General features: G+C 51.4%; 1 protein-coding gene across 8 annotated transcripts in view; it reads right to left on the minus strand.

Annotated features, from left to right (window-relative positions):
- PPP6R3 (protein phosphatase 6, regulatory subunit 3) overlaps window positions 1-20,873 on the minus strand; it is a 97,377-nt gene that overhangs the window by 59,972 nt on the left and 16,532 nt on the right. For all 8 annotated transcript variants that reach the window (XR_001145468.1, XM_012725402.1, XM_004682561.2 and 5 more), the window contains exon 2: window positions 4,029-4,179. The gene's annotated coding sequence lies outside the window, so the exon portion shown is untranslated. The remainder of the gene's footprint in view (window positions 1-4,028; window positions 4,180-20,873) is intronic.

Consider the following 20,873-nt stretch of genomic DNA (forward strand, 5'->3'; position numbering starts at 1 on the left):
AATAAATAAATAATTAGGCATCATTTACAGCATTTACAGAAGTATATGTCACTTTATTTTTTATAAATATGTAAAGGCAGTGCATCAATGGAAACATTAAGAAATATATCAGAAAAAAGCAAATTTGACCAAGTCCTTGCTACCGGCTAACTGCACGTCTTCACCTGACAGAGGCGGCACTGAACAGCCTCCTGACCAAGACTGACACGAGCCACCACGACACAAGAGCAGGGCTGGAGGACTGCAGCCCACAGCCATACCCAGCCCACAGGCTGCGAGCGAGGAGCAGTGTTGGAGCCCAGGGGTTGTCTCAGGAAAAGAAGAGCTGTGGCAGAGGTTCTGTGTGGCCTGCAGAGCCTGAGCCCTGCACAGCAGCCTTACAGAGAGGTCCTGGCTGAAGGGAGGCCTGCTCAGCTCTTCCTCCGCCAGCTGGGAGGCCACACCCAGCCAGTGGTGTGAGCCAGACCCCACCCTCCCCCATTCCTTTGCCCCGCCCTAGGCCTCTGCCAGCCAGGCAGTTAAGGCCAAGGACAGCTTTCTACGGGAGGGGGCCCTGAAGCTGAAAGCCCCCTGCACCTACCTGGCTGGGTGGTGAGGGCAAATAAGGGCAGTGGCCCTGAAGGAAGGTCCCTCCATTCCCAGGTCACCACAGGGAAGGCTGCCGGGGAGCCCCAGCCTTCCCTGGGCTTTCTAACGGTCAAGCAGGCCTCCAAGTCCTGAGACTCCCAGGTTACATGCAACACTGGAAAAGGACATTCACTCTCACATTCTCGCTCATTCTCACTCGCATAGAGAGGCTCTAGAAACCTAGCTGTAACTATCTGCTTATTAGCTCCTGAGTTCGAATAACATTTTTCAAATAAGACTACTTTGAGGGGCGCTCCCTGGTGGTGCAGGGTTCAACTGCCCAAGCCTTTGTAGTACAATGGGGTCCTTTTAAAAATACAACTCCTCTGGGCCCTCCCTGGTGGCACAGCAGGTTAGAGCACAGCACTAAGAAGCTATATCTAAAGCTTCACCCCCGGAGGTGACCCACAGGGCACGGCAGACCTCTCCTGTCTCCTTGCAGCTCCCCTCGGCAGTGTACTTCGTCAGTCAGCCTGTTCTGCTCCCCGCTCTGTCTCTGGTGAATCCTCTCACTGTCCCTGCACTTCTGGCCTGTTCCCCAGTTCTGTATGCACAAATAAATAAATCTTAAAAATATATATACATATATATCCTCTCAGGTACTCAGAACACCTGACCTGCAAGAAACCAGAACTTTAACAGCTCGTTACTTAGTGAATATAAACACATTTTAAGAGTCAGCCTAATCACCCAAGCAGAATTCAGGGCTCAGAGGTACGATTTCCCACAGCAGATACAATTAGGGGCATCTTCAATCAGGAAGACAAAAACAAGGAAATGTTAATATAAAACCCTCCATTTCTCTTCAAGATCCTGCAGTGATGATAAGCTAGATTAAAGAGTTAAGAAGAAGGCTTTCTCCAAGTGTTTAGGAAACAGACAGCTAATTATTTCGCAAGAAAGACACGGTGAAAGTGACAGCATGTTCACTCTCACTCTCCCTGCCACTCCCACACAAACCTAGTCGCCTCAGATCAAGCTGCCTTCATGAGTGATCCACTGAACTGCTGAAACCCCTTTCTTAGCAGCAACATCTGGGCCAGGTACTTTACTTCAGGCTATCAGGGACACTGTCCCAGGGAAAAGGTACTCCCATCTCCACCACAGGAAGGTGGTTACATCACTTGCGAGAGGTGCTGAGGAGAGGCCAGTCCTTCCCAGGAAGGCCAGGACACTGCTGGAGGGGCCAGCACGTGCAGCGGGGCCAACACCTACGAGCACTCGCTTTCGCCCAAGAAACAGCAGTTCCCACAAAACCGCTTACCACGACCCAGCACCTCAACAGACCCGGTTCCAAAGGCTCCACTGCGTGCGGGGGCCTGAGGAAAGCTATTCCACCTCTGTGCCTCACTGTCCCCACCACATCGGGCCGGAAGGGAGGCTGTGGGAAGGCCTGCACGCTCAGGCCGCACAGCCATGGCCTGGAGGAAGGTCCTGCATGTGTGAGTCGGAGAAGTCAGGAGGGACGGCAGGCAGGCCCTTGCGGCGCTCTTCACTGAGCACCAGGGGATGAGCAGAGCTACAAGTCTGCGCGGCAGCTGGCCCCTTCCGAGTAGAGATGCCCGTTTCCTAGAGTGGCCTCCCGGCTCGAAGGCCGGCTGAGAGCAAGCACTGAGTGTCTACTGGAGACAGCACATTTCTCTCAGAGCCGGCTTCACGGTACTCCTTCCAAAGAGCACGGCAAAAGCAATCACGGGCTCCAAAATCTTTGCCAGTGCTAACTTGTGACACCTTCGCTATTTCTGTTGTCCTTACACACAGTAAATAAAGGACTGGAATCCATTTGCATGTGCTCAATTAGTCAGTAAGCACACGAAAGCACGGACAGCACTTCAGTGGAGAAATCCAGAACAACCTGACGAAAGGTCCCGACCCAGTGAAGGAGAATCTCTGAGAACGGAGAAGCTACAAAGAACGAGCCCAGACGCCAAGGCTGCGCAGCGGAGAGGAGGCGCGCCAGGGAGGGCGGTGGCGAGCCGCGCTGGGCCAGGAGAGGGCCCGGCAGGCGCCACCAAGCCACACGCTCCAGGCCAGAGGAAGAAACACCAGGCACATGCGAGAACCGTCGCCGCAGGAAGTCTATGGCAGAGAGGAGCTCTGAGCAGGCACTAGGAAGGACAGGGCTCCCGGGACGCCACCAGAGTGAGCTGAAACAAAGGCCTCAGCCACACCAAAAACGAACCCATGACCACAGGGGCTCTCGGACACGGGCACAGGAGAGGAAGAGGCCCGGGCACAGAGCTGCCCTGGACGTGGGGCCGAGAAGTGGCCGGGAGGTCAGGGGCCATCAGGGAGAGGACCGGGGCAGTATGTGGGATGGAGGGGGAGGAGCCTCCCGGAGAGCGGCTGCGCAGAGCCTGGAGCCCTCCCGGCCTGCCAGGGCCCTCCAGAGGTCTCCGCTTCAGAACGCAAGGTGCCCGCGCCAATAGGCTTCACACACAGCGCAGCCCCTCTGCCAATCTCAAACAGCATCCGCAAAGCTGAATTTTCCCAGTTTCTTCAGTCCTACCTGGACGCTGGCGTCGGGCGATACAAACTGACGGTATGCCTTCCGAACTCTGAGCTGCCTGGGAGATACACAGCCTGAGAGAGCAAGGGCCCTCTCGCCTGCTTGCTGCAAACCCACCTGGGCGCAGGGCAGGGCACGAGGGGCGGGCCTGTCACCCACCCTGCTCTCCTCTAGAAAGCCAGCGCCGGGACATCCAGTCTCCCCCTGGCACCGGGTCTCCATGTCCCTCCACTAGCCCTCACTGTGAATACACAGATGTGCAGGCATTCGTGGGCATGACTCCCACAATTTTAAAAAACTTCAATTCAAGCATAGGCAGAGTGCAGCTTACTTACACGAAGAATTTTTTTGAGTTGGGACTGAGGGACTAGGAGAAAAAAGACAAGGAACGAGGCTGACACGGGAGGGATCAAGTTTCTGCAGGACTCCTATTGGAAAGCAAAGCACGAAAAGCAAGGAAAGCCAGCTGGGTGCAGCCTGCGCACGGCACAAGAGCGTCAGCTAGGAGCCACGCACACGTCTTCTGTCTGTTGTCAAACCAAAGCAAGTCTCTCTCTCACACACACCACCGCCAGACAACCTACACGCAGCAGTGACTGAGTCTAACGGCCTCTCTCCACAGGCTTCTCGGCGGCAGGCCTGGCGGCCTCGGGTTCAGGAGCCCCAGAAGCTAGGGTGACGGGGACGCCAGAGTCAGAGGTGCGCCAGAGCTAACTCCAGAAGCTCTTATTCAACTCTCTTTGTGGCCGCTATTCAACAGTGCCACAAAACCATACAACGCCTGGATAAAGGGGTGGCCCAGGCCTGGCGCCAGGGTCTCACGACAGCGCTGCTGCTGCTGCTGCTGCGACGACTCGCAGAAGGAAACTCCTTTTGGTGTTAATGGTCTCACCTTTCAAACCAAGTTTAAAAATTAAAAGAAATGTTTTCTTCTCTGTGGCTCCTTGCCCATTACAGGTTATCTGGCAACAGCTTCTTCCAGTTTACTGCATCAGCAGGCTCCCAGGAACACAAATGGGGTGGGGATACAAACAGACGTTCTCCTAGGAAAAAAAGATCAGAGTTACAACACGCTCGCTCGCGCTCTGGTGAGAGCTGCCGCTAGGATGACGACTCGGGTCAGAAAAGCATACTTCAGAGAACTGAGGCGTTCTGGGCAACTTCCTGAAAACGGGAAACAAGGCGCTGTCGTCCCTCTACGCCAGCTTTTATCCTACACTAAGCAAAAACCCAGACAGAGACACCACAATGGCACTATCACTGAGTGGTAAGAAAAAGTCTTACCTTTAGCTAAGGAAAACATCAATTATGGTCGTAACCAACCAAGGGTTGAGTGCAAGGCCCTACCCTTGAAAAACTAAAACTGCAGAAGCATCTGTCTCTGAATGTCAAGTGGGCACACACGACACTTCTAAACTAGCGTACTTTTATTAAAAACTGTGAGAACAGCAAGGTCACTGAAATGTGGGCTGGAACCAAACTCCGTCATACTGGCTCGGCAAGCCCAAATCTCTCGTCAGGTAACCGAAGGCCTCACCCAAAGGGCCACGGCGCCCCATCTATGCCTCGGTGCTACAGAGCACTCAGGCACGGACACCGTGTAAATTAGACCACAGTCCGATCAGGCATGCCAGCCCTTCCGCCCTCCCATGTGTTCTTCAGAGCTTGCACTGTACTGTGATCTCAACTCAACGTCTGTCCTCAAGTTCAACGAAACGACACTAACGCGCAATAAGCAAACTCAAGAAAAGGGTACAAAGCTTGGTGACAAAGATATTTAATGAATATATACTTGAAAAGACATAAATGATTATCTGAATTTTAAAGTCGTAAGTTAGCTGGTGGCAGCAAGCGCCACTCCACTCTGCAGACAGGGGCGTGAAAGCCCCTTACTGAACATCACAGCCATTCTCTACATTAGAGGTTAGGCTCTGGATCCCCATAAGAATCTGATGAAGATATGAACTCCATAGAATTCGGCATTTAAACTCAAGCAGGTCCAGAACATTCAGAGTCAATCTACAATTGCTTCTCACACCGGCCATGACCACCCATCCACTTCACTGACTTGCAGCTGGTCAACCACAGGCTCCCAGAGTGTTAGCACCTGCCTCACAATGCCTCTCCCTTTTGCCCAAAAACGCCAGGAGTAAAGCTCGCTATCAAATGTGCTCACAGCATCATGAATCCAGGTCCGCAGATACAGTAAGTACCCTGAAACATCACGTACTTTTCTGGAAAGGGGCCTGTATTAATTGTTCACAGTTTTCTCGATTTGGCTAATTAGGGGGTAACGAATGGGTCTCTACTATTGATGGTAAGGAACAGGGTTACTCCAAACTCTGAGAATATGAGAACCACGATCAAGTGAGAGACACACAATGGAATGGTATACCAATTCTTCACGGGAACTGCTGGGTGGAATGTCTCCAGAACTACAGTGAAAGGACTGCTGTTTCTAAGGTACCATCCATAAGGACAAAGAGAACTCAACAAAACTGAAGGGGTACTGGAGTGGAGCACAAAGCGTGCTGGCCGAAGGCCACCTAAGAAGCCCTTAGAGCCCGCAGTCTCCCACACTGTCCTGCGCGCCCAACCCTGACACACGGGTGATCGGGGAGGCCAGCCAGGAAGAACAGAGTCGGGCGACCCCGACTCTGCACACTGAAAACACAAGCTGTGTGAACTGCAGCGCGAGCCGCACCCACCCTAACCAGAGTGTGTGCCAAAGTGTCCAGCCAGGGTGGACGCTGAGAGGCCCTGGAATGTTCTGACCCACTGTTGACAACTGCCATCGGGGCATTCCAACAAACGGAGTTCCCTGTCATTCCGCTGGAAACCTCGGACCCAGTGAACCCCGCCAAGACCGGGGTCTGCTTGGAACACTTGTCGCCGTAACCCAAGGAATAGTTGCAAGAGCAGTACAAGAAGCCCCCAGGGCCTCTGCCTACACTCACAGGGGCACTCTCCACTTTTGCTCTCACGTAAAGCCAGACCCTGGAGAGGCATCACACCCTTTCAACATTTCAATGTCATTTCCTAAGAACACGGATATCTGACAGCCACAGTGCACACGTCCAAGTCAGGAGCTTACCAGATGTCCCGCTGAGCACAGGTCAGATCGCGCTCCTAGCATGCCCACTGCTCTGACTGTCTTCCTGGCGACTCCCCCGCCCCACCCGGGGCCAGGGCCACATCTGCGCTTCCCTCCATCGGAAACAGTTCTTCAGCATCCCCTTGTCTTTCACTTCACTGACCTCTCCGATGTCTTTGTGACCAGAAATATACCACAGACATCTGTAACTTTTATTCACATCAATTAGCATACGGCAAAACTGGTTTCCTTAGACATCATTTTGCTTAAATCCCAATTTCCCAGAATCCACAATGCTCAGGGAGGCTTTACTGTACAGAGTATGTAATTCTGGGAGGAATGCTATTATTCCTGACAGTGAAACTTTGTTTTTCCTGCAGTACAACAGTGAGAGATAAGATGCTCCCCTGTCCCTTTACTGGTGATAATTCTGATCACCTGTGTCATACTTGTCATTTTTCTCCCCTGTAAAATACCATTTTTCTGTATTATGAAGTAGTCTATGGGAAGGTACTTGAGACTATATTCTTAAAACATTCAGCTGCCTCCAGTGTTATTCTAGTAGTTACAAATTTTTTTAAGTGATTTCCTGAAAATGTCCTGCTCCTTCTGCATGCATGAGTTTACACGCTGACCTCAGCTAGGTATAGTCATCGCTTCCCACACATCTGCTCTAAATTCACGGACACGATGGACACACGAATTCTTCTTTTACATTAATGAATGTCATTATTCATTCTGATGTTCAAGATGTCCCAGATTTGACCAGTGGGAGCCCCTTTAAGCAGATTCCTGTGTGCTTTTCGTATTTTTTAAGCACTTCCTATTTCCTGGCATAACAACATGTTCAGATTCATTTTGTACATTGTCTGGACCAGCTCTGACATCAACCATCTCCAAGAGTCCTGGTTCTTTCAGTGGGTGTTATGTAGCAGGGACAAAAGGAGAGCTAAGTATACCCACGAGCGCGGACACTGCTGGGAAAGAATGGTAACTATGATCCAGCTCCCCGTGTACCTACATCTGATTTTAAGTGGAAATGAAAATGAAGGATTACTGGACATCTCAGGAAAAGCCTCCATCTAGAACAAAGCAAAGGAAAAGAAAGTTGGGGGGCAGTGAACGACTAAATAAGAACATAAAAAATAACATGTCTCAGAAGGATAATGCACCCATTCAATAAAGAGGGTACTATTTTTTTTTTTAAAGATTTATTTATTTGTGCATACAGAACTGGGGTACACCAGAGGCTCAGGGGTGGTGAGAGGCTTCACCAGAGACAGAGTGGGGAACAGAACAGGCAGATTGACGAAGTACACTGCTGAGGTGAGAAGCGGGCGGGCCAGGAGAGATCTGCCACACCTTGTGGTCACCTCCAGGGCAGGCCGGAATCGAACTCATGCGGAAGCAGCTTTAGATTCTCAGTGTTGTGCTTTAACCCACTGTGCCACCAGGGAGGGCCAAGAGGGTACTATTTTAAAAGGCACAGGGGATAACTAGCAGGCACAGGGGATAACTCATAAAGACGGAAAATTATTTCCAACCTAGAAGCTTATACCCAGCCAAATTACCAACCAAATCTCAAAAGGTGAATGTTTCATCTAGCTATTCGCCAAAAAAGAAAATCAGTAATGATTGTGCTCCACTGAAGCAAAAGGAGAAGATGACACCAGAGAAGACAGGATCAGGAGAGACAACGTGGGAAAGAGGCAGCCCCAGGAGCCCCACAGAAACCTGAGCTCCCAGCAGGGAAGGGAAGCCACCCAGACTAGAGTAGGGAAAGAAAGACTCCTTCAGGAGAATAAAGCTGACAGAATACCTAACATGCCACTGGCTAAGTGCCTGAGGGACAATCAGTGATTTAAGTATTTTTAAAAAAGACAACAAGAGGCTCTCCCTAGTGGCGCAATGGGATAAAGTGCAGCACCACTGCAGCACAAGTTCAATCCCCGGCCAGGGAGCTGACCCATATGGCGCAGCAGACCTCTCCTGACCTGCCTGTTGCTCCCCTCAGCAGTGTACTTTAGTTGAATGTGCCTGTTCTGTCCCCTACTGTCTCTGGTGAATCCTCTCACCACCCCCACCTCTGGCCTGTACCCCAGCTCTGTAAACATAAATGAATCTTAAAAAAAAAAAAAAAAGCAAGATACAATAGTCTCAAAGAAAATTTAAAAAGGCTTAGTATTTACAAATGGCCTGCAATAGCTGTAAATTGCATATAGGGTCTTAATAACTAGAGCTAAATTGTAAATTAACCGGAATAGCAATAAATCAGCATTCATTAGAAGACTGGGAGAGAAAGGTTGAGGGGAAGAGAGAAAACTAAGCTTTATCTCCCACATCTGTTCACAACAGGAAATCAAAAGCTATGCTTAAGTTTTGTTTTTTTTTAAATCAGCAGCAGGCATACAAATCCGAACTTTTCAACGACACTCTTCAGATATACCAGCAGTACAGACTTTTTAACTGAAAGAGTTGAAAGTATCATCGTTGCCTTCGGGAAAATGGAAAAGGGTAGAGTGGCTAAGAAATGTTGTTTCTCTTACCCAACTACCTCCAACTAACTTCCTCATCTCCTCTTAACTGTGGGTATGTAAATTTTGACCAAAAAATATTTTTGACATTTTTTAAAAAGGAATACTACAGTGGGACAGGATATTACGTGATGAAACGGAGCTGTGGTATCACCTACTCATGACCTCTGACCACGAGTCGTTCCACATCTCTCCATCAATAAAATGTGTTGGAGTAAATTACCTTTCTGCTTCAAAAACTTATGACCCAAGTGTAAAAATGATCAAACTTCTAAATACAGTGACTGGCTACAGCCATTAGGGGATTAAATTACAGAAAAGAATTAAGTAAGACTTGGTAGAAGACTAAATGCCTAACATAAAATAGGGGGAAGGGAACCTGTCTTATGTTTGTGGAAACAGTTTGTTCATAGTGAAGATGTCAGGAAAGTATTATTTAGGAAACGAAAACAAAGAATTCTTCATCCTGGTCTGAAAAGAATTTAACTGATTGTTACGTGATGAGACCACTGCACAAAGCTTAGCCAGGCCAGAAAGAGCTGCTGGTTTTCAAAGTTCAAACACGCAGCTGGGGCCGGCCCTGCGGCGCAGCGGGTTAAAGCCCAGCGCTCTGGACCTACCGCAGCCCCTGCAGCAGGAGCTCCATCCACCCAGGGGCGTGGCCACAGGGCGGGCAGCCCTCTCCAGACCCACCCGCTGCTCCCCTCAGCAGAGTATTTCATCCATCTGCCTGTTCTGCTCCCCACTCTGGCTCTGGTGAATACTCTCACCCCCACAGCTGACTGGTACCCCAGTTCTGTATGTTTAAATAGCTCTTAAAAAAAATACACACACACAGAGCTGAAAGTGGAATCCATGAAGATGATGAAAACTTCCCAAAGAAAACAACTCTGACAGCGGGGGAACTCTAAGTATTTAATTTCTAGAAAATCACGTGTTTTACATCACAATGAAAGGGTGCCAGAGAGAAGGGAGGCAGGCTGGAGAGCAGAGGAGGAGAGGCTGTGGGAGCAAAAGCAGGTCTCAGGGGTTAAGGGGGCCACAACCTGGATCCTCTAACCAGCGACATCACATGCAGGTGAAGGGAGATGTCCATCGGGCTGCCATGTATCCGGGCCATCTCGTCCTCGGAGGTCCAGAGGCCGGAAACCCAAGATCAAGGCCCCGACACATCAGTGACTGGTAAGGGCCACTTCCTGGTTTGAGGAGGCCCCGCCTTTTCTCTGTGTCCTCACATGGCAAGAAGGGGCAGGGGACCTCTCTGGGGGCTCTTTGTAAGAGCAGTGATTGCCTTCATTAGCATTCCACCCCATGAACCAATCACAACCCCAAAGCCCCAATTCTTAACAGTGAGGTTTCCACACAAAAATCTCGGAGGCAGTCTACAGCAGACCACATTAGTATGCTCTGGAAGAAATGAATCCAGAGGGAGTCCCCTCAAAAAAGGAAATAACTCCCCCCCACATACACACACAGTGCAAAAGGTTAAAGCGCAGCACTATGAAGTGACCCCCAGCCAGCGGGGTGACCCACATGGTGCAGACCTCTCCTGGCCCACCCGTGTATTTCAGCACATCCACCTGTTCTGCTCCCCACTCTGTCGCTGTTGAATCCTCTCGTGCCGCACCTCTGGCCTGTACTCCAGTTCTTGCATGCATAAATAAAGAATAAATCTTTAAAAAAAAATAAAGATGGGGGAAAAGATAATGCAGCCTTACTTTTATATTCATTCTTACCAGTCAATCCTTGAAGAAACCACACTTCCTCCAAAAGCCACACAATCTAACCCATCATAAAGGGTCTCCTCTTTTCAATACTATGACTGACTGTGCCAGAGAAAACAGCAACAACACTATAATCAGGACTGAGGACTGGTTTAGCTGAAAAGAGCAAAAGAACACTCTCAACTAAACAGCACCTAAATAAGCGCTGACAGGAGGGAGCCCAGGGCCCCCCTCTCCCAAACCCTTCGAGCAGCACCACACAGTGCTCGCCTGTCCTCTTAGGAATCAGTCCTGTGTCGTCATGAGGAGCGAGGAGAAAGAAGGCGCTCAGACCACACACAGTGTGAGCGCCACTTCACTTCGGTGGCCTCGGAGTCTGCCCCCCATGCCCTCTTGCAAGCTTTTAGTGTGGACTCCGTGATGGTCCTCACGCGTGCAAATTCACAAGAGGAAGGCACAGCTGTCACACGACCTGCAAGCATTTCTCCGCCTATCACACGTCATCACCGACTGAGACACTGTTCCAGCCAGGTGATGGAGCCCCAGCCGGGACACAAGAAACAAGTAGTTCTCTTTCTTGCCAACATCAAGCAGTCCTGAGGTGGGTCAGTTCAGTTTCATCCTGTCATCTCAATGACCCGCTACTGCAAGTGTCCCCACAAATACGCTCCAAAGATAAATCATCTCTAAGGTCTTGTTCACCCCTTTACCTTCAATGTCTTACCTACTGCAAATTTTAAAAACACAACATTTTCGTACAAAAATGAATCCACAAAGGCCTATAACTGGAAGAAACAATCTAACAAATGACCTAATTTTTAAAATGTCTTCAGAGGCGCTTCCAACAAAAGTAAAACAGTATCTTCTCAGCAAATTTCAGAAACACTCATGGTTTAAGACAAGCCACGCCAAGAAAATCAAGGCTTCTGTGCCATTACTATACTCACTGTGCCAAGAACGGAAAACACTGCGATGTAAGGCAGGAGACACCCCAGGTGATCCATACTACCACCTTCTAAAAGCTTCTGCAAGTTCCTCACGTATGTGAAGTACTGTAAAGTCAAAACTCTGGCACCTGAGAGGGTCATGTCATCGTCTGGCTATGCACCCCGAGTGAGATACTCAGATCATGCCACGTCCACGCAGCCAAGCCCGGCTGAGCTGCCATACAGTGGGGCCAGGCCACAGATAGAAATCAGCACCCAACGGCAAGCCTGAAGGAAAAGCACCCTGCTTGTCACGGCAGCAAGCAGAGCCGTACGTGGTGCGGGCGCTAGCTCCCCGGGACCGGCCCCAGCACACAACCAAGGTTAACTTGTTTAATTTCAAGTAAAACGGAAACCTCCAGAACTCAGCATGAATTACAGCTTCTTGCAAGCAAGAAATACAACTTTTTGCAGGGTCTCTTGATACAACTTTTTGCAGTGACTAACAGTGAAGCTGGAGAAACCAAGCAGGTGAACAATGGTGCTCCCTGGGAGCTCAGCCTTGAGGTGGGATTTTCAGCTGGCAGATGAGATAACCAAGAGTTGACAAAAGCCCTCCACACGGGTCCTTAACTATTAACTTAAAGAAGAGAGGAAAGGGGCTCTCCCTGGAGGTGCAGCGGGTTAAAACACCGCGTTGTGAAGCTCTCTGCAGCCACTGCGGCACAAGTTCGATCCCCGGCCAGGGAGTGACTCACATGGCGTGGCAGACCTGCCTGCTACTCCCCTCAGCGGTGTGCTTCAATCCGCCTGTTCTGCTCCCCACTCTCTGGTGAATCCTCTCACCCGCCCCCACACCTGTGGCCTGCACCCCAGTTCTTGTATGCATAAATAAATCTTAAACAAAGAAAACCCACAACCACTTGTTACACTGTCACAGGCTCTGAAAGCAAAAATTTTGCTTTCAGTCTTGAACATGAAACTAATTCCCAGTTGACAAATGTAACTCTTCTAAAATCCCCTCTCAAGTTTGTTTTGAAAAGGTGACTGCTCTAGACCCCGCTGTCCACTACGGTAGCTGCCACGTGTGACTGACTCACCCTAAGACCAAGACACGGAACCACCAGCATGACAGCCACACCTCCCTGCCGCACGGGTGCGACAGCCCCTCACCTCCCTGCCACGGCCCTGCACGTGAGCTACGCCCGGCACGCGAGCCAGGGAAAGGGAGCTGTCACGGGGAAGCCCCAAAGGTTTGGAACACACACCCATGCCGCTGTACAGGAATCTGCCAGTACTGACAGTCGACACCAGCCGCTTACGGAATTACCTGAAGCCTCACCGAAGTGAGCCACACAGTTGACACCTGAGCTGCTCAGGGCAGCTGTGTCCGTGCCTGGAGACGGCTGGGTCCCCGTGGTGGGCCCGGGGTCTTTTGCCTCTATTGTGAACCACGCGTGAGCGCCATGTTGTCTCCAAGTAAGGCCCAACTGCAGAAAGGCCAGCAGAGCTGGGCCCGCGGGGACGGCGAGCACTGCTGCAAGGTGCGGTCCTGCAGGCTGACTGAGCCTGTCCCTTCCCGTGCCAGGCTGCGGCACTGACCACGCACTGCCACGCAGGATCTCAGACAGGGGCCGCTAACCTCTGGCCCGAGCCAGGCCAACCCGATGCACTGGAAGACCTGTGACTGCCTTTGGTGGAATGAGGTAAGCACAGGTGAACTCGCCCACGCCCACCTGCCCTGGGAGCACAGGCGGCGCTGGCATCAGCAGGCGGGCTCTGGAAAGAACACTGCGGGACAGGGCACAGGGAGCAGCCCGCCAGCAACTCCCAGACACCGCCTGTGGCATCTTCCACCTCTGACGTCGCCCCACGGATGCTTTCTCAGTTGTTGCAAAAGAAGGAGAAAGCACTCCTGAAGAGCCTGCTCACGGCGGGGCGGAACACGCCACACGCATGCTGTCCTGCCTCGGAGAGCACGAGCTGCCTGACCAGGCTTTCTGCGTGACTTCCTGCTCTTCGCAGCGACTTCGGCCCAGGCCGCCGATGAAGCCCACTGAGGTTTCCACTCTACGGTACAAAGACAGGGCCAGCGCCCCGGAGGCGGACGCGGGGTTGGAAAGCGGGCGGCAGGGTGCGGCCACCGCCACGCACCCCGGGCTCCCCTGCCCGCAAGCAGGAGCCACAGCGCCCCGCCGGCTTCTCTGCGAGCCCTGCCAGGTGCTCAACAGGCACTCGCCCGCCAGCTCTCGCTCTGCCCTTTGTCTGCTTTCGGCTGGACCGGTCTCCTCAAGTGTCAAGTGGTTATTTCAAAGAAAATGACCCTCTGTCAGAGACCATTTCCTTTTCAACTCACTCCACACCGGGCGTCTCTGAGGACCCGTCAGCTCCGGCTGCTCTTTCAAGTCACCAGTGACCTCCAGGTGGGGCTAAATCCAAACACAACGCTCCTGTCCTCTTCACCTTGCTTTCGGCAGCACCGGTCACAGCTGACCCGTGGGCCTCCTATTCAGAACATTCTCTTAGCGTGGCTTCTCTGACAGCAAACGCTCGTGTTTTCTTAGGAAGCCTGGGGAGCTTCCTCCTCATCTCACACCGTTGTGTGGGGGGTCCCGCAGGGTCCAGGCGGGACATCACCTGTGATGCTCTCTCCAGCTGACCGCATGGGCCAGGAGATGTCAATTCACGTGGGCTATCTTCATGCAACAAAGTAAAGCCCAGGGAGACTAAACAACCCAGAAAGAACCCATAAATTGGTTTGATGAAGCCACCTCTGTGCATTTAAATAGCTCTATACACACAGCGGAGACCCACGTGCATGAAACCACCTGTTTGCAAACCACACACAACCGAGCAGCCAGTCACAGGGGACGTGTCATCCCACGCCCAGTGGAGGGGGGGAGCCTGAGCGTCTCTCCACCCCCACCGCTGCCCCCACTCCCCTCCGCTGCCACACCTGGCAAGCATACCCAGCTCTCCCACTCGCGGCCTGGCCCGCTATGGCCAGATGAGCACCCCTGACTGCTGGCCTCCGGATGGCGCCCGGCACCTGCGGCGCACGCTTCACTTCAAAAACAGAATTGAAAACAGAAGTGGAAGCGCCTGGCTCATTAATTCTTACACGGATCACATGCTGAGGTAATAGTCAGGGCTCCTGGGTCCGCTAAAATACATTCTAACTAGCTTCGTCTGCTTCTCTCTACTTTCCTCACACGGCCTGCTCCGCTGTCCTGCGCAAACACCGGGGCACCGCCTCCCACAGTCGTTGGACTCAAACACAGGTGGCACGCCTGGCATGGGGCAGGCTTTTGCTCAGTGAACTGTGCGCAAGCATTGCACATTATGTTTAATAACATCCACTCAAAACAAAACACTAACATTTTAATTCTTACTTGAAGTTGAATGATTTAAAATGTAACTGATGTTCAGAAAACCAATTTCTAAATTTAAGCTTCAGACACACATAATGTGTCTACTTGCCTGTATTTCAGTCATGCATGATTAATGTTTTCAGCTTTTCACTGCTACATTTCTGCTAGACCAGGGAAAAGACTGGGGTCTCCAGATAGTCTAAAGAGTTAAGATTGTGGGCCCTCCCTGGGGGCGCAGCGGGTTAAAGCACAGCACTGAGAATCTAAAGCCGCTTCCGCATGAGTTCGATCCCCGCCTGCCCCAGAGGTGACCACAGGGCGCGGCAGACCTCTCCTGACCCGCCCGCTGCTCCCCTCAGCAGTGGACTTTGTCGTGGACTTTGTCGATCTGCCTGTTCTGCTCCCCGCTCTGTCTCTGGTGAAGCCTCTCGCCGCCCCTGAGCCTCTGGCCTATACCCCAGTTCTGTATGCACAAATAAATAAATCTTTAAAAAAAAAGAGTTAAGATTGTGAGATACCAATCCCTAGAAGCTGGTCAGCACAACTTCAATCGTCGGCCACGAGGGGAGGACAAGCCAGCGGGCAGGGCGAGGAGAATGAAGCCAGTGAGGCGGCAAACAGTGGAAAGTCCAATTCACGAGAGCTGGACCTTGCTGTGCTGGGCCCCGCGACCTTCTGAAGCACCAGAGAGGAAACAGCTCGCTGGAGGTGAGAGGGACGGTCAGCACCGCCACTCCACAGAAAGGGCACGCCCCTGTGGTCTCGCCACACAGGAAGTGCAGGCCGGCAAGGACACGCCGAGCAAGTGCAATGATGTTTGAAGCAATCTGCGCCAGGCGAATCAGTGCCACACGACTCAGGCTGGAAGCCTTTAAGGTTCGGTGTGGGCCCAGGTGATGGCGCACAACCGCCAGAGACAAACCACGGCCCCAGGGGCAACACCAGTGAGAGGGAAATGGGACCGGTACAGCGACCGAGGGACAGCAAACACTGGGTGCACAACAAAACCACCCAGGTTCCACTCATCTACAGCAAGGGGAAAAAGAGACACATGGGGAACTCTACACGATCTTTAAACTGCTGACTTATTTGGATACTGATTTGCCAGAATCTGAAATCTGTACAAACACGTATTAGAGAAGAATGAATATTTCAGTGCTGACCACATATCAGACACTTCAGATTGACAGCCTTGTGGTTAAAACAAAGTTTATCTTTGTACGACATATACTGACATGTTTACACTAGAAATGAAGTCTGACGGGGCACTCTGGCATTCCTGACAAAGGCCCACCTGGAAAGTGACTGTGGCCACCCTCGACAGCCAGGACTAACTTGCCAGGCAGACGAAGGAGCCTCCAGAACGCCAGTCCAGCCTGCCAAGCTGGGCACATCCCAGCCAGCAGCCAGCCAAGCTCCTTTTGAGTTTCTAAACCACAGACACTGCAAAGCGATAAATGTCCGTTGTCACTACAAGTCAGTGAGTTCAGTATAATCTGTCATGCAACAACAGAGAGCTAATTTGATGAAAGGCAAACAGATAATGCGACAGAAAGAACGAAAAGGCTTAACTGCAGTCTTCACAAGGCGGTTACCCAAACGAGCAAACACGTACGAGAAGATGCTGCACCTCGTGTGTTCACGTTAAAGCCACCCTCAGGTTCCCTGAACGTGAAAAAGGAAGCCATACAGTAAAGAGGCTGTGGGGTGGGGTAGTTTTAAAATTTTAACAACAGAGAAGTAGGAAGTGGGGAAGAAGGGTGGACAGGACCCCTGGGTGCAGGGATGCTGGGTAGAGGTGGCTGGAGGTGGGTGAACAGGGCTCACTGCACCACTCTGCCCCATGACTGCAGGTATTTACACCCTCCCCTAATAAAACATACATGAAACTGGCTGAAGTTGGTGGGGGAAGTATGCGCTAGGACAACTGTTTCTTACACACGTGTCAAAGGCATGAATGGGTACGGCCTCTGGCCACATTCCCCTTTCCACGTGAGCTTACCCTAAGGCACCCATCCTGAGTCAAGTCCTAGACACAACCCATCCCAGAGTCTGCAACAACGAGAACTACCAAGTACAGAGAACACAGGACACCGGCAAGGCACCACAGGACAAAAAAGCCAGTTTGCCCACGAACACCGGGTGGCTAAATACACAACGAGGAGCAAACGAGACCCGACCCGCGCCAAGGCCCTGCTAGCCATCACCGCATCAGGGCATGCAGCTTACCACACTCCCACCACGGAGTCGAGCAGTCGGGCTGCTTGGAACTCATCCTAAGAAGGTGAAAGTGATGTCCACAGCAAACCTGCACAGATGTTTACAGCGAATTACCTATCGCACCAAGACTTGGGGACAACAAGACGGCCTTCAGCGGGAGAGCGGGGGGCAAGCTGTGCGCGGGAGGCGAGGAGGCCCGGAGGCCCACTTCGCCTCCTGCGAAGTGAAGGCGTCAAGCTCAAAAGGCTGCTGAGGGCATGATTCCAAGCAGAGTCTAGAAAGGCGACATCCAATGATGTGAACCAACGGTACTCCAATACCGAAGCTTCAGGGAAAAGAAAACTATGGAAATGAAATGATCGACAGTTTTCAGGGACGTGGGGAGGACAGGCAGGTAAAAAAGCAGAACGCAGAGAACATTTACAATCATGGAAATCCCCTGTAACGATTGTCCAAAGCGACCGGGCACCCCCAAGCCAGAGGTGACCCGTAGGAGAAAGGGCCGCCAGGGCGATTACCAGGGTCCACGGAGCCTCAGCTACTGTCGACAACAGCTCTGCTCTTGGGGGAGGCGGGGGGGGGGGTGTGGGGAGAGAGGAGGCTATGGAGCGTGGAGGGTCTGTGCAAGTTCTTTGTATGTTTCCCTCCACTTTGCAATGAACCTTAAAATACTTTGAAGTCTTTGAAATGTCTCAAAAGCAAACACAGTAGTAAATTTTTGTAGCCCCGACTAACAAAATCTCCTTAGATCTGACACCAAAACATAAGGGAAAAAAAACTGGGCTTCATCAAATTAAGGATTTCTGTGCTTCATGGACACCACAAAGACTGAAAAACAATCTACAGGATGAGAATATATTTGCAAATCAGTATCTGTTAAGTACTTGTAGACAAGACTATAGAAGAACATATACAACTCAATAACCATAAATAAAAATCAAAACAAGAGAACCAACTTGAAAATGGCCAATTCAAACAAACATGTCTCCCAAGGGGACAAATGTCAATAAGCACACTAAAAGCACCCATGCGTGAGCCGTCAGGGATGCCAAGCTTCGCTGATACCATTTGCCTCACTCAAAGAGACATCCCCAACAAGAGTCGGCCCTTACACGGAGAAAGACTTTTCACATGCTTTGGGTAGGCAAGTAGATGGTACCGTCCCAGAGGACATGCTGGCGCGTTTGTTAACGGCGCCTCTCAGGCAGACCTACCTGATAACCAAGAGAAATGAAAGCGTTTGTCCACAGAAAGCTCTGTGCACACATCTATGGAAGCGTTATTCAAGACCAAGGAGCAGAAACACTGATTATCTATCAACCGATGAATGAACAAGAAGTAGAAACTCCAAACAGAATAGTACTTGAACAAAAAAATTTTACTTAAACAAATATATGCTCCACCACAGCCAGCCATGAGGACACTCTAAGGGAAGAAGGACAGCCCGAGACCACACGGTCCAGGCCGCCTGCTCGGCTGTGCAGAGGCAGGAGCAGACGGAGGGCATGGTGTGGGAGAGAAACGGAGCGACTACTCGAGAGCACCTCCTTTTGACGTGACAAAAGACTCCGAACAGCGGCTGTCACCGCACAGCTCTGTGCCCATACTCAGAGGTGCTGGAAAGGACGCTTGCACGTGTCAACTGTGTCTGAGAAAGCTGCTGTAAAAACGATGCTGCTACAAAGAAAAAGCTTTACGACTTCAGCATCTGTACTTTGCTTTGCAAAAACACATTTTTGCTTAAACTTCACAATACTCTTAAGTAAGGTACAGACTTCTCCCAAGCAGGCACTCTGAGGTGCAGCGTCTGGGGTGAGGGCTGGGCCACACGCTGGGCAGGCGCTGTGCGTGGCACTGGTGCGACTTGCCAGGACTGAGGGTGCCGAGGACGCCAAGCGGGGCCTGCGACGTCTCAGTGGCTGCAACCACAGCGACTCGGAACAACTGGTGAATAAATCACATTTGCTCCTCGTAAGACGCCCACGCTAAGAAATTAACTTAAGCATTGTTATTTTAAAGCAAACAACTGCTATGAAAGTTAATTTGGGGTCCCCTTGCAAGCAGATTTCCCAGTAACGGGTACAGGGATGATAAAAGAATCAAAAGCGGGGGCCATGGCATAAAGAGCAGGAATCCAAACAGGAGTTCCTTTCTTTTCCTTTGTTTTTGCAGGCAAGAACTGGGGTATAGGCCAGAGGTGCGGGACTCACCAGAGCCGAGTGGGGAGCAGAACAGGCGGATCCACTGAAACACACTGCTGAGGGGGGCAGCGGGGAGTCAGGAGGGGTCTGATGCGCCTGGGTCACACCCTGGCCAGGGATCAAACTCGTGCTGCAGAGTGACAGTGCTGAGACACAACCCTCACGCCGCCAGGGAGGCGCCCAGAAGGAGTCCCTTTCACAGTGTGAAGAGAAGTAAAGTGAAACCGCCAGACAGTAAGCAGCGCTTGCCCCTGCCTGGTGGAGCTAGGGGAAACCTAGTGGCCGTAGGTCTCAACAACGTACTCACTGGGGAAAGAAGAAAAGAACCAACACACTTGCAACGCAGCTGATTTTTCAAATGAAACCCTGTAAGGTATTCCTTTCCATCCAGTGAGTCAGCAAACCAAAAATAAATAAAACTAATTCCTTCTGGCAGGGCATGTGGGGCGGCAGCGCCGTCCGCCACGCCGCCATGGTAAATGGGCAAAGCCTGAGAGACTATGACAATAAACAGGTCAAGAGAATGACTGTACCTGTAATCAGGTAATCTCATGAAATTTAGAAAGAATGTCCTCTAAAAGGAGGGAATAGATCCACAAAGCACGTTGGTCGTGACAGTTCTACTTCTTAGCTGTTGTCCACGCTGCTGCAATACACACATCACGTAACTCTGCTTTATTTCACAGAACTGTATCGTTCTCACTGCCTGAGAGAAAAACAAAGTTTGGAAAAGAAATAACTAGTATTTCGCAGTCGTGGGGCTCACACCCACCAGCAGTTAGCCTACCTTAACCCTTAACCCATGGCAACAGACAGTCGGGCAGAGCAGGAAGAATGCCAGTGTGCACACGCAGCTAGGACCCAAGAGACCCACCTGGGCAGGCCTGAGCACACACGCACAGACACCACGGATTCAGACTGCCAGGCGAGGGTGAGGGCCCAAGCACAAATGTAAACACAGCCCAGAAAAAGGTAAAGGCAATGGAGAGCGGCGGGAGGAAAATCACTAGTTAACAGAGGACCTATAAATTCCACAAAGAAAACTCTTCCCTGGCTTTTGCTGCCAGAAGATTTAAGCGGCTGTGTGTCTCAAGCACCTTTCCACAGCTCACGTACACTCCCGCAGAGAGACGTGCTGTGTGGAGAAGCGACCGGGCAGCCACTGTGGAAGAGCACAGCGCTCCTCCAGAAGTAACACCAGAACGGTCGCACGCTCCACCATTTTACTTCTGGGTACAGACCCCAAAAGACGGAGCAAGTCTCAGAGAACCTGCACACTCGCGTCTGCGGTGCGTACGTCACAACAACCAGAAAGGGGACGGCTAGTTTTCCCAAGTGTCCACGGATGAACTAAGCGGGAGACACAGCAGAAGTGACTCAGGGCTCAAGAGGAAACTGGCACCTCCTGCCACAAGGACGAAGTGCCAAGGTGACAGTGGGTCAGCTACAAGGGCCACCCCGCAAGACTCTGCTCCCAGGAAGCAGCGGGGAGCGGATGTGATGGCGATGTGAGCCGCGCGGACGCACTTGGACTACCCCATACTCCCAAAATGGGACTTCTGCGTCTGGCCCCACATGGGAAGGGGCTTAGGTATCACCACTCCACTGAGAGTCATCAAAGAATGGCCGTTGGGAAAACTGCTGTCCCCAAAACTGGAGGAGAGAGA

The sequence above is a fragment of the Condylura cristata genome, unplaced genomic scaffold (assembly GCF_000260355.1).
Source record: "Condylura cristata isolate star-nosed mole 26May11 unplaced genomic scaffold, ConCri1.0 scaffold00015, whole genome shotgun sequence".
Taxonomy (NCBI): Eukaryota; Metazoa; Chordata; class Mammalia; order Eulipotyphla; family Talpidae; genus Condylura; species Condylura cristata.